Here is a 13,651-nt window from a genome sequence, read left to right on the forward strand (position 1 = left end):
CTGGAGCCCAGCAGTTTGAGGCTGCGGTGGCCGGGAGCGGCCATTGCACTCCAGTCTGGGTGACAGAGTGAGACTCCAACTCAAAGAAAAAATTGAAAAAAAGAAAAGAGCTGGGAAGGGAGGTGCTATGGAAGAAAATAACAGAGGGGTTCTGCTTAGACAGGATAAAGGTCTTTTCCCTGAGAAAGTGACTTTGAAATGAGACTGAATGAGCCATTGTGGAGAGAGCCAGAAAAAGAACATCAGTGCAAAGGCCCAGAGGTAGGGAAGAGCTTAATGGGTTTTGGGAAACAACAGATGGCCAGCATGGCAAAAGAGCCATCAGGGAAGGGAAGGAAGTACCAGTAGACATTGGAGAGCTGGGCAGGAGCCAGATCATGCAGGTTTTTGCAGACACTGGAAAGGAGTGTGGATTTTATTCTGAGGTCACTGACTTCATTTGTCTTGCCAATTTTCTAAATAAAGAATATGGAATAATGTTAAGACCTGAGATTTTTGGTCCCTGTTCTGTCAACTTAAGCTATGTGACCTTTAGCAAGTATCTCTCCCTCTCTGAACTCCTTTCTATAATCAAGGGATAACCTTTTTTTTTCCAACTTATTTTAACTGCAGCAAGAGCAAAATAAAATGTATAATAGTACTTAGCTAACGTTTATTTTTCTTTTACAATTCTTGTTACATCATGCAGATACTTGGTCAATTGGGAAACAATGTACAAGATTCTATTTATATGTGACTTCCAGAATGCACCTCTTGCACAAAGCAAGTACATGGGTTATTTCATTCAAATAACAGGAGTTGCAATTAAATAACCAAGAAAACTCTCCTGAAGTCTCTAACTAACTGATCTGCTATTTTGTACCATTGTTTTGAGGTTCAAGTGAGATCAAAGACCTTCAGGGGTGTCATTGCCAGAGCTTGAAGGTCGTTTTAACCAGCTTATGAAAGACAAGGACCAAGCAAAAGGGAAAGCTAGAAACGGTTTGCACGTAAAGAGGTTAAAATGGGAAAGACTGTCTTGCTATGTGCAAGTTAAAAGGTGTTTCCTAGTAATGCCTGAGAGTTTCCAGCCAAAGTTCCAGCTATGCTCCTGGCATTAAAGAAAACAGATTGAGAAGTAACCTGCTGATAGGAGACTATTGAAGCTCAGCATTCTGACTCATTAAGGCCACAAAGCCAGCGCTATCTTTGCCTACTCTCACCTACACCTTGGCCATTAACGCTCACCCCACCCTCTTCCTCTCCTAAAGCTTGCTGGGCCTCATCTCCGTAAATATAAACCTTAATGCTGTCCCAAGGTCAGGACAGCCCCAAGAAAGGTTATGGTCCAGCAGCAGTGGCTCACACCTATAATCCCAGCACTTTGGGACACCGAGGTGAGAGGATTGCCTGAACCCATAGGTTCAAGGCCAGACCTGGAAACTTGGCAAGACCTCATTTTTACAATTAAAAAAAAAGTGTTGGGCATATATACCTTGGCAACCTGGAAGAGACTGGGCAGGGTTGTAGGTACAAGTAAATCTGTCTTCAAAAAGAAACTGAAGGCTGCTATAGGAAAAATGGAGCAGTGGAAGGAAAAGGAATATGGCCAAGCCTGACCCAGGGATGGGGTCTGGGAGCTCAGAGCAGAGAGAATAATAATGACTACCTACTTTTTGTGAGTACAGACCGGGAGTCAGGGGCTTTACTACGTTATCTGTAATCCTTCTCACACCATGCACATTTGAACTAAATAGCACTTTCCCCACTGATGTGTGTGGAAATGGGAATGGAGAAGACTGGCGGGGGTGGATCATCACAGGTGGGGCTCTACCCTTAGGAGATCTAAGGTTTACAGGTGAGGAATCTGAGAAGCAGAGAAATCATGTGACTTTTCCAGCACTTACAGCTTTTCCATGGGGGAAGCTGGGATTCTAGCCCAGACTAACTCCAAAGCTCCACACACTCTTTGTACTAAGTCCCACTGCCTCTCTCAGGAATATTTGCCTTCTTCCTCCTCTTATAGAGCCTGGAGGAGGGAACATTGAAGGCACATTTGCAGCAGAAACATTTGCCCCTCACAAGGAGATATTTAAGAGTACCTACTTTATCAGCTTGTTTGAAGGATTCAGGGATTTAGACCACCGGCCAGCACATAGTGAGTACCTAGTAAAGGTTGTCATCACTGTCATCATCATCACCACCATCGTCATCTAACCAAGGTCCCTTTCTAAGCGGCTTGTGGCTCTACCCTTAGGAGATCTAAGGTTATTCCTCTCCTATTAGGAAAAAGTCATTTAGCCTTGTGTAAGAGTTAAAACAGTAATTTTCAAAGTATGGTCCCAGAACCAGCAGCATCAGCTGGGAACTTGTTAAAAATGCAAATTCACAAGGCCCACCCCAGACATACTCAATTGAAAAGTCATGGTGGGGCTCAGCAATTTGTATTTTGATAAGCTCTGCTAGTGATTTGGAGGCATGCTAATGTTTGAGGATCACTGAGTGAAGGGATCTACTAACTGGTATAACAGATAATACCCTCTGGCATACACGCACACACACACACACACACACACACACACACACACACACAAAATGGCTTTACATATAGATATTTATTTCTCATCCACACAAAGTCCTAATGGGTGTTCCTAATGAGTGGGAAGCTCTCCTCTGAGTGAAAATATGTGGACCTAACCTCCTTCCATCTTGTGACTCTACTATCCATTAAGGCTGTGGACTCATCCACATCTAGTCAGCAGACAGAGAAAGAGAGAGGTTGGAGGTTTTTAGGTTGGAGGTTTTTATTTTGGAGGTTTTTATGGGACTATAGTAACTGCAAGGGAGGCTGGAAATGCAGTTGGGCTATGTGCTCTGGAAGAAGAGGAATCATGTAGAGATTTTGGTGAATACAACAATGACCATACCTGGCAGTCAAGGCCCTTCATGACCTTGCCCTTGCCTACTTCTCCAAGCAAATCTCCTGAACTTTTTCACTCTGAAATCCCAAAGTCCTCAAAGTTTATGATACTCCAGAAATTTTATGCTTATGTACACACAGTTTTCCCCACCTGTGATGCTCCACCCTCACCGGTCTTCTCCATTCCCATTTCCACACACATCAGTTAGTGAACCCTATGCATCCTTCAAGTCCTGCTCAGGATCATGTCTCCTATAAAGGCCACTCTGGTTCCTCCTTACTCTTAGCCCTGGGAGAAGCCCCAGTGGCAATTCTTCTTCACCTTCTCTGCCCTTCCCTGCTCCCACACACACCACAGAGTCATGTCTGTCTTCTCACTGCAATCTTAGCTTCTGGAGGGAAAGGACAAAATCTGATACTTCTCTGTGTCTGTAGAGCCCAACCCAGGCCTGAGGCAGAGTTGACCTCAGTAAATGCTTGCTAAATGCATGAATGAGGGAGGGAGTAGCTGAAAAAGAAACTCGAGGCTAGCAGAGGCCGGTGATTTCTGCAACAGGTTGTAGGAACTACTCATGGAAACACTGGAGAAGAAAAAAGCATTTTCATTTTACAAGTGACACATTCTCTCACATCACTGGAAAGCACAGCTGGAACTTGCAGCTTGACCTGCCCACTGTGAGGTATTTAGGAGACACATGCTGGAATGACACTAGTGAGAGATACAGAACTGTTATTGGAGCCTCTCCCAGGGACCGAAAGGGATGGAAGTAGTAGGTCAGAGGATGACAGTCAGAAATGTGAAGTGTAACTAGTAGGAGAGGTCAAGAAATCTCCTGTGGTGGAACTTGGCCATCTGAGTGAACTGGCGACTGGAAACAGGGCCCCAGGCCTTAGGCAGATATTCAGGATAGGTCTCTGGAAGAAGTGTGCAAAGAATGAAGCGGGCCTCAAGCCTAGGAGGAACTGGTGCAACAGGATGGTCACCAAACAGGATGCAGCAATCAGGGCCCTACACTGAAACCTGCTTACCAGAGCTGGATATTTGGTTCAGGCCACCCCTCCCAACAAGGGAAACAATGCCCATCCCAGAAAATGTGTGCCTGGGGCAGCAAACTGGGGTGCCCACTGAGAGAAATACTAGTTAAGCCCCTGTCTTCTCTGAATTCTAAGCTCCATAAGGACAGGGGCAATGCCTGCCTTATTTATCACTAAATCCCAAGCAATGTGCTGGACACAGGGTAGGTACACACAAAAAAATTGGTAAATGGATGGATAGATGGAGGGATGGATGGTTAGAGGGATAGATGAACTATCTCAAGCACCTTTTTCCACAAGGGAGAATTGGTCATGGAAATTGGAGACAGGTCCAGAAAAGGAGAAGGAGACTAGTATTATTAAGTGCTAACTATGTGCCTGATACTATACCAGGTACTGAAGACTCTATAAATTATAAATTATAATCTTTAAGACTTACTCTAATAAGAAATATCTCATAACCGATCTTTTTCAGTCTTTGAGCTACCAAAGATGTCCTTGACCTCTTGTCTAATTCCCTTTCACAGGCCACCTGTTTCCTCTTTTGGAACCAGGCTGGGCCTGGGGAAAATGCCATCCATGAAGGCAATAGGGATGAGAGGGCCCCAGGTATTCAGGGACTCAGATGAGGAACATTAAATGAGATGGTCGAAGACTTCCTAAAGAGGAAGATGAAGAAGGGCAGCACGTAGGAAGATATAAGATGGAGATTGGAAGAGGAGGATGCACTAGTGGGCAAGTGGGTTGGATGTGGTTCAGAATCAAATGAGCAGAAGGAGTTGTCATGAACTGTTCTGAATTAAGACTTTGAAAGGCAGGAGGTACTAGAGCTCCCCACTTAAGGCCTGTTTTCAGGGGGACCTTCAAGCTCCAAGAAGCTGAGAAGACTGGACAAGAATGGCCATAGGGAGTTTCATATTTCCAGACACCAGAGATGACTCCATATTTCAAGGTCTGTATATCCTGTTGTATAGAAAACCAAGAAGTAGAGTGGCTCACTCTCTTGGTCTAATCCAGGGTTTTATTCTGGGTTGGATGAAACTAAACTAAGTAACTAACTAAAAGTGGGAGTGAATGGGTTATTCTATCCTAGCTCTAGATTTAGTAACTGTTTGTATTTGGCCTCATATCAAATAATGTAACTGTCTCTACGGATGCCTCAGAGGGCAGGTGCTATCTTTGGTTAAATCATGCCCCCTCTGCAAACCACAATTCTAGGGCTTCCTATGCCCAGACCTGATAAGACTCATTACTGCCTGCCAAATCCCTATAAGATGGCATTTAAAAGCAGCTTCTCAGAACCTGCAAGCCCTGTATCTAATATGAAACTTGGAGCATAGGCTACTCCATCACTATTGTCTGACCTTAGGACAAGGACTAGAGTCTAGCACAGAACATACAGTGGGTATTCAAAAATGCCTGCTCAACTGAACAATAGGAAGACATCAATTCAACATCAGTGAGAGCTGGAAAGATAACTGAATGCGTGAATGAATGAACCCCATTAGCCTCTCCCATTTGTCTCTTCTGTAGCATGCTCGAATTCTTTCATCTTAAAAATAAACAAAAAACCACCTCCACTGGACCCCCACCCTCTCCTCTCTAGACTACTCCTAGAAGCTTTCTCTCTCAAGTTCCTTTACAGGCAAATTCTTGAGAGTCTGTACATACTCTCCCTTGGGGATTTTACCCAATCTTATGACTTTAAGTACAATTTATATTCTAATGAACAAAACTATATCTTCAGCCTAGATTTCAGCCTAAGCCTGTATATCCAGGTCGCCCATTAGACCTCTTCAACTGGATGTCAACATGCCCAAAATAAAACTCAGTATTTTCCCCCTACAATCTATGACTCCTTTGATGATGCCATTTCAGGGACTGGCACCTTCAGTCACCTGCATTTATCTGGGTGATGCCCTTGACTCCCCATTCTCTATTACAACACACATACAACCAAACAGTAAGACCCCTAGATTCTAAATATAGTCCCTGGGGCATTGTCATCGAGGGTGACCCCAAACTCTGTGAGGGACAGAGAGGTTAGCCAGAAGCTCCTGGAAGCCAGAGGGACAGGGGGGTCTAGTGGGCCATCAGTACTTTTCTCTGCTGGGAGGCACCTCAGAAATTCTCTCTAGGGCAGTGACTCACAGTGACACCCCTCCAGTCCCTCTGCACCCCCACCAGTGAGGGCTCTGGTCAGAAGCCAGTGTGAAATGGTGTCTTAGGAAAAACATGAAGGAGTTCACACACACACACCTGGGAGGAGGCAAAAGTTGACATAAACCCAGAAACCAGAAAATCAAGGTAAGCAGAGAGAAGAGGGCTAGGAGTGCAGTGGCTCCCTAGGGAAGACTCCAAGCATGCAGGTACTAAGGTGGCAGGCCCCCTCAGCATCTCCTGGCAGGGGCTAGCCATCCTGCAGATGGGCTGGGGATGGGCATCAGATTGAGTGAGCAACTTCACAGGGAGTGGTGTGACCCCTTCCCTCTTTCTTTTATCTCCCACATCAAGTTCATCAATTCATCAGCAAACAACCTTCAAAATTAGTCCCAAATCTGACAACTTCTCACCATCTCTCCCACAGCTACCATTGTTTATATATATGTTGAGAGAGAGACTTTGTTTGCCACACTATAACATAAGCTCCATCATAGCAGGAACTTCTTGATCTTGTTCACTGTTTTATCCCTTTCAGCCAGGGAGGGCAAATGACTGGTACATAGTTGAGGATCAATAAATTTTTACTAAATAAATGAATTGATAGAGTGGTGGATGAATCAGAGACTGAATGAATCAGAGACACTGTGTTTGATGTGGGAGTGAATTGGTACATAACTTGAAGTATGCATAAGTCATAATTAGTTAATTTATGCTAGAGTAACAAACAAATCCAGAGTCTTGATGACTTAAAGCAACCAAATTTTATTTCTCATTAGATGTCCATTGTGGACCTCTAGAGAGGCCTTGCTTATTGTATTCACTCAGGGACCCAGGATTATGGAGGATTCATCTTGACTGACACTGGCTTTCACTACAGCAAGGGAAAGAGAATGTGGTAAATCTTGCATTGACTGTTAAGGCTTCCTTCCGCGTGTGTTACTACCACTCATGTGTAACTAACTAAAGTAAGTCAGATGGCCATGCCTAAATACAAGGGAGCAAGAAAGTGCCTGAAAGAAGATAACTGGAATCTCTGTGAACAATCGTATGATTACCGCAGAGACAGTGGGCTACATCCATGGAGAGATGTGTGTGTGATATGCAGCTAGTGTCCATGATAGTGGAGGAAATCTGTGTGCAACTCCAGGGAAAATCAGTAAATGCTTACAGGAATATGTGAGTCAATTGTTGCTTATATTCTTTCTCCCTCTTGCCTAACTTACCTGACTTCTGGCCTAGTTTCCTAAAGCCTTCTCCTGGGTCAGTGCCATCTTTGAAGTACTCTCTCTACTGGGGATAGACATTCTGGAACTCCACGGCCCCTCAGCACCAACATCTGCCTCTCTTGACAGGACCTCTAGAACACTGGACCTTGCTTTCATTAAAATAAAGGCCCTAGACTCCTGGAACTTGGTGATTTGCCTACATCCAAAGCAGACCAACAATTCTATCCCTTTTAATTTCCCCATTCCTCATGTTGGGAATTTTGCATTTGCTCCTTCAGCTTTTCTAAGAATTCCTGATATACTGCAGGACTGCCCTTCTCCTATCCCCTATCCACATACATGTAGCAGCTCTCCTCTAAGGTAAGACACAGGCACTGTGGGAAGAACAAGGACTTGGGGTCAAACCTAAGCTCAAATCCTGTCTTCATCATTTCCTGACCATATTACAGTTGATTTTCTTATCTTGTAAAATAGAGATAAAAATATCAACTTCGATATATTGCTGTGAGAGTTAAATGAGACAATGTTTATAAATCACATGTAGTAAATTAAGATAGCTATTTTTTTGTTGTGGTGACCTTATGGCCTACATGTCACATCTTCTCTACTAGAATAAAAAGTCCTTCGTGGCAAAGACCTGGATTCCTGTAAACACTGACTACCCAGCCCCAGCATCTAGTACAGTGTCTGAAACCCAGTAGGTGCTTAATAAATACTTGCCAATGAATAGAAAGAGTTTTGTTAATTTCAGTAAAGAAGACGCTGACACAAGGCACATAGCACAGACACACTAAAACAAAGCTGGATCCATCCTCTCAGAAACTGGCATCTAGTTGTCATCATTTTTATACATATCAAGAATTGGACACATTATTAAAATCTCAAGAAGTGACTTCCCTTCCAGCTGGTCTTCTGGCTGCAACAAGATGACAAAGATCTGACATCTTCATCACACAATTACTAAAACATCCTTTTAAGTTGTCATTTAAAAATATTTGCCTAATTTAGCTGGAGTTTGAGTTTAATTACAGGAAGAATGTGGGCTTGGGTTAGAATAAGTTGGATTTGGAGAGAGGAGAGCAGTTAACTGGGTCTCTTCCACTTGCTAAAAGAATTTTGCTGGCCACACAGCCCCCAAGTAATACTGGACTCATCGAATAAAGCAATAAACACACACAAAAAAATTGGAAACGTCTTTGGAAAGAAAAAAAAAATGTCATGGAACAGGTGTCTGAGCAGGCCTCACTACAGCTTGCAATCCTTCAGTGTCTCTACAGTGTCTCAAGACACAGGCCAAGATGCCTGGCCTAGTAATGTAGAAAGAACATGGGTTTGAGGTCAGACCCAAGCTCTAATTCTCACTTCACCAGGCTCATTCCTGGCCACCCCTCCAGAGCTCTACAATCTGTCCCCTCCTCCTCCCAACTGCCACTCCCATCACTGTGCATCCCACCGACCTTATGGGCCTTGGGGCTCTTCCAACTTCTCTCTTCACTGGGACACAGTTTTAATTCTTCTACACATTGGCCTAGATTTGACAGGTCTAGCCCATCAGTCAACAAATATTTAGTGGAGACTTACTATCTACTCAACATGACTCTAGGTTGCTAAAACAGTTAACAAAACAAAGTAAAATTCCCTGGTCTTAAGAAGGAACCAGACAATACAAATAACCAAGTAAATAAACTATAGTCTTTTGGATGATAACAATGGCTTATTGTATTAGTTTTTATCCTATGTTTTTTTTTTAAGGACTGATGAGTAAAGGTGACAAAACAAAATTTGTGCTTGATTCAATGTATAGTTTTTTGACATATCTCTCTGATCTTCTAAAGACCCAGAGAAACACTCAGAACCTTCCTGTACAGCACATTATATTGTTCTTTTGACTACATAGGGTGCTATGTGAGGGCAAGAATAGAGTCTGATTCTCAGAAAGACACTTGACACTATCTGCGGAATGAGAAAGGGAGGGATTCTGCCAGCTTTGAGCTGTCTGTCTAAAGAAGTCTTTTGGGGATAAAATCTCTTTGAGCTGAGATCCCTGATGAAATTGTAGCATCCTGGAGAGAAGCATGGCTATTTGCCAGCCCAACTCCATGGCAATAATCATTGCAAAAGTCACCATCTCTTGAGCACCTTCTATTGCCGAGCACCATGCTGGGCCCTCAACACAGAATGTCTTTTTAGTCAGTAAAAAGTTCTCCCTGATAATCCTCACAGCGCCAATATCTGAGAGAAGTACATGGAAATTACTAGCTGCTATCAATATTACTGTGTCTAAAACTACCGTTTTCCCCTGCATTAGAACAATCTGAACATTGTTAAGCAAAGACATCTAAGCAATTTTAAAATTATTTGAGTCATGACAGAGAGACTCACAACTGAAATATTTACCTTTCAATTTCAGGTGAGGACGTTCCCAGAGATGGAAGATGTGACAAGTTCCCGCATCGTGTGAGCATCAAAGAAAAGTTCCCCTGACAAGTCACGTGCAGAGATAGGAACTGTTGATTAAGGAGAGCATTAATTTTATCTTCCAAGTATTTCTGCTGGGAAGTACTTTTAGATTTGCAGAATAGTGAGGCTAAAAGAGTCCTCTGAGGTCTCCTGCTCAGCTCCTTTGCCTTATAGATGGGGAAACAGAGGCCAAAATATCAGAAATGCATTCTAATTATTCAGCCTGCATCCTTACACTCCCCCTCCAATCCATCCTTTACACTAGAGTTTGTTGAATGAACAAGTGACCAAAAATGTAAAGGGTGCTTAGTCTTGCTTCACCCATTAATTTATTCAGCAAATAGTTATCGAGTATCCACTGTTTTCCAGGCACTGTTCTAGGCGCTGGGGATACAGCAGTAAACAAAGCAGACAAAAACCTCTGCCCTCTTGCGGCTCACTTTCTAGAGAGAGGCAATAGAATGTATAGACTGTCAAGTGATATAAAAGCTAGAGATAAGAATAAGGCAGGAGGGAGGGCTGGTAAGGAGGAAGCAGGTACAATTCTAAGCTGGAAGGTTAGAGATGGCTTCACTTAGGTGACAGAAGCAGGGAAAGGAGTCATGTGACTATCTGGTGAAGAAAATTCAGACAAGGAATAGCAAATGTTAAGGCCTGGTGGGTCCAAAGAACAGTGAAGATGACAGTCTATCTGGAGGAGGTATGAGATGTTGGATGTGAGTCGAGAGACAACAGTGGGGCTGGAGAGAGGTGCACCATATCCTGAAGGTCCTTGCGCCGTCAATGGCTAGCCTCTCAGACTCATCCTTCCCTTCTCTGTACTGCTCCCTTGCTGTCAGGCTTCTGGCTAGATTTGGCCAATGGCATGCACTGTCAGGAGATTAGAGAGTGGGAGGGAAGAAAAGCCAGACCGATCTTCCACTCTTTGTGTTTCAAGTGGTGTCTCTAGCAAGGGCCATGGCTCCTCATCGCTCCAGCTCCCACCAGACAAGCCTGCCATGTCTCCAGCTCCAGTGGGGCAGCTCCAGCTTTTGGGCTGTAGTAATATGGCCTCACCCTTTATTCCTATATTTCTTGGGGAAGTGGTGGCTCCTATGTTTGCTAATCTCAGGGTTACCCCATCTTCCCTTGGTTGTTCATGCAGCTGTTCTAACACTTTTATAACTAATTCCCAGTAATTAATGGTCTCTACTAAATTACCTAATGTGGATTGTTTCCCCAATAGTCCTTGACTGATAAAAGCTTCACAGACCCCTGTGAGACTTAAGCTTTTACTCTAACAAAAATGAGTAGCTACTAGAATGTTTAAACAGAAATTCATGAAGAGCCTTGAAAGCCTGGATGAATGGAAGAACATTTGTGCTTCCACAAACATTTCTTGATTCGAAGACACCAACCTGAAGTTGCTCAGAATCTGTAACAGGGCAGACGCCTGATGCCTGCTTCTCTGCTCGCCACTCCCTTTTAAATAGATGGCATTGAGAACCTCAGAAACTTCAAGACAAGGAAAGAGGTTTGCATATTCCCAAACATTTGTGCCCAAGACTCCAACCCTTCAAAGACTTTTGGAGTTCAGAGATGACACTGAGCAGGCCCAGTCATCATTGAGAGGGCTTCACCAATAATGCAGAGGAAGGTTTTTCTGTTTGATTTCCTGGGAGATCTCCAGCATCAGCAGAGAAGGGGAAGAAAGGCTAACCCCGGAGGAGCCCCTGCAATATCCTAGGCAAAATGCCAAGCAGCCTCACATCCAATGGTTCATTTAATCCTATAAGGACACTGCCCAGTGAATATTATCTTTATTTTAAAAACAGAGCTTTCAGAAAGGTTAGGTAACTTGTCAAAGGTCACACAGCCTCTTATTCCATCAGCAAGTGGATCAAGGACCAGTCCAACCCCTTAAGGTGACCATTAAGGCATTGAGTGGGGGAGTCTTTGAGCAAAGTCATTGGATAAGAAAACCAGGTCTTTGGATCAAAACCATTTTGCCTCTCAGAGTCTCAATTTCCTCATCTGTAAAGTAGGAATAACATAATGATATCAATTTCAAAGAATTTTTTTTGAGGATTTAAATGAGCTAATATATGGGAAGGCTTTGCAAAGTTTAAAGCTCTATGTCAAAGACTCCTAATCTGAGATCTATACCTGAGTTTTGAGGTTCATGAAGCCCTTGAAGACTATGCTAAATTTTGTGTGCACAGGCATCAATGGATCTACTGGTCCTTCAGACAATCTGAGGTCCCCTCTGCCTCTTAAAGGAGAGCTTCTCACTGTGCTGAAAATGATCTTTTTATTTAAATAAAGATTTTTTTTCATACAACATGACTCCCAAATGTAAACCAACTAACTACTGTGTTGATGCAAACTGAATTTTCCGGATTTTTAGGGGTAATTCAAAGGATTTCCAAGAGCAATTTCAACTACCTGTGACTTTGTCCTCACCAACTATCTTTAGCCCGGAACGCCTGTATATGATGTGACTCCTACCTGTGCATTTGTGGCAGAAGAGTTCATTGGCTCCCAGCAACCAATTTTTTGTTTTGTTTTTTGAGTTAGAGTCTCGCTCTGTCGCCCAGGCTGGAGTGCAGTGGCACACTCACAGCCACCCCAGCTTGACCTGCTGGGCTCTGACGATCCTTCCACCTCAGTCTTCCAAGTGGCCAGAACTACAGGCATGTGCTACCACACCCAGCTAATTTTTTGATTTATTGTAGAGACGAGGTCTTGCCAAGTTGCCTGTGCTAGTCTTGAATCCACAAACTCAGGCAATCTACTTGCTTCGGCCTCCCAAAATGCTGGGATTACAGGTTGAGTCACCGAGCCTGGCCTCAGCAACCAATTTTTTTTTTTTTTTGAGTTGGAGTCTCACTCTGTCGCCCAGGCTGGAGTGCAGTGGCCGCTCCAGCCACCGCAGCCTCGACCTGCTGGGCTCCGGCCATCCTTCCGCCTCAGCCTTCCAAGTAGCTGGAACTACAGGTGCGCACTACCACACCAGGCTAATTTTTTGATTTATTGTAGAGATGAGGTCTCGCCAAGTTGGCCAGGCGGGTCTCGAACCTGCGGGCTCAGGCAATCCACTCACCTTGGCCTCCCAAAGCGCTGGGATTACAGGCTGAGCCACCAAGCCTGGCAGCAACCAATTTTTAAAAGGAGAATGTGGTTCCAAGTTGATTGGGAAACACCATTTTAGACAAATGTTATAAATATTAGGATATTAATAATGCATAATATGCTATGGTGATTATAATTACATATACGTTTACTGAGCACTTACTATGTGTTGGGCATAATTCAAGAGCAAATTAGAGAAGTCCATATCTCCAGAGGGCTCATAATGCTGTGGAGACAATGAACCACATACAGCAGCAGATTTCTTGGAGGAGATGGGATATGAGTTAGATCCTAAAGGCCACCTGGAATCTTAACAGGTGAAGTTTAGTGAGGGGCCTGTCAGGCAGGAAGGGTGTATGAAGAAAAAGCTTGGAGTGAAGAATGTGGCAGGGCCTGCTCAGGAAATGGTGTGACTGGAGTACAGGTTGAAATGTGAATTGAGCAGGAGGGAGGCTGAAGCCAGAAGGTCTTGGCTTCAGTATCAGCCAGGACACAGAGTCTACTCTCCATCCCAATTTCCACAACTCATTCATTGCTTTCCTTTCCCCAGCACCCATTCCAGGTGCTCCATGGATGCTCAAGGATGCCTTGCTTTAAGGTGTGGAGACCCTTAACTTAAGTAAAAGTAACAGGCTTGGATTCTAGTCCTGCTTAATCTACAAGCCAGCTCTGTGACTGTGAGCAAGAACCTTCCCCTTTCTGAATCTCAGTAGCCTCATCAGAAAAATGAGAATAGTCCTGCCAATCATACCCAACA

Source organism: Carlito syrichta, unplaced genomic scaffold (genome assembly GCF_000164805.1).
Source record: "Carlito syrichta isolate Samal-C Ts95f unplaced genomic scaffold, Tarsius_syrichta-2.0.1 Scaffold78056, whole genome shotgun sequence".
NCBI lineage: Eukaryota > Metazoa > Chordata > Mammalia > Primates > Tarsiidae > Carlito > Carlito syrichta.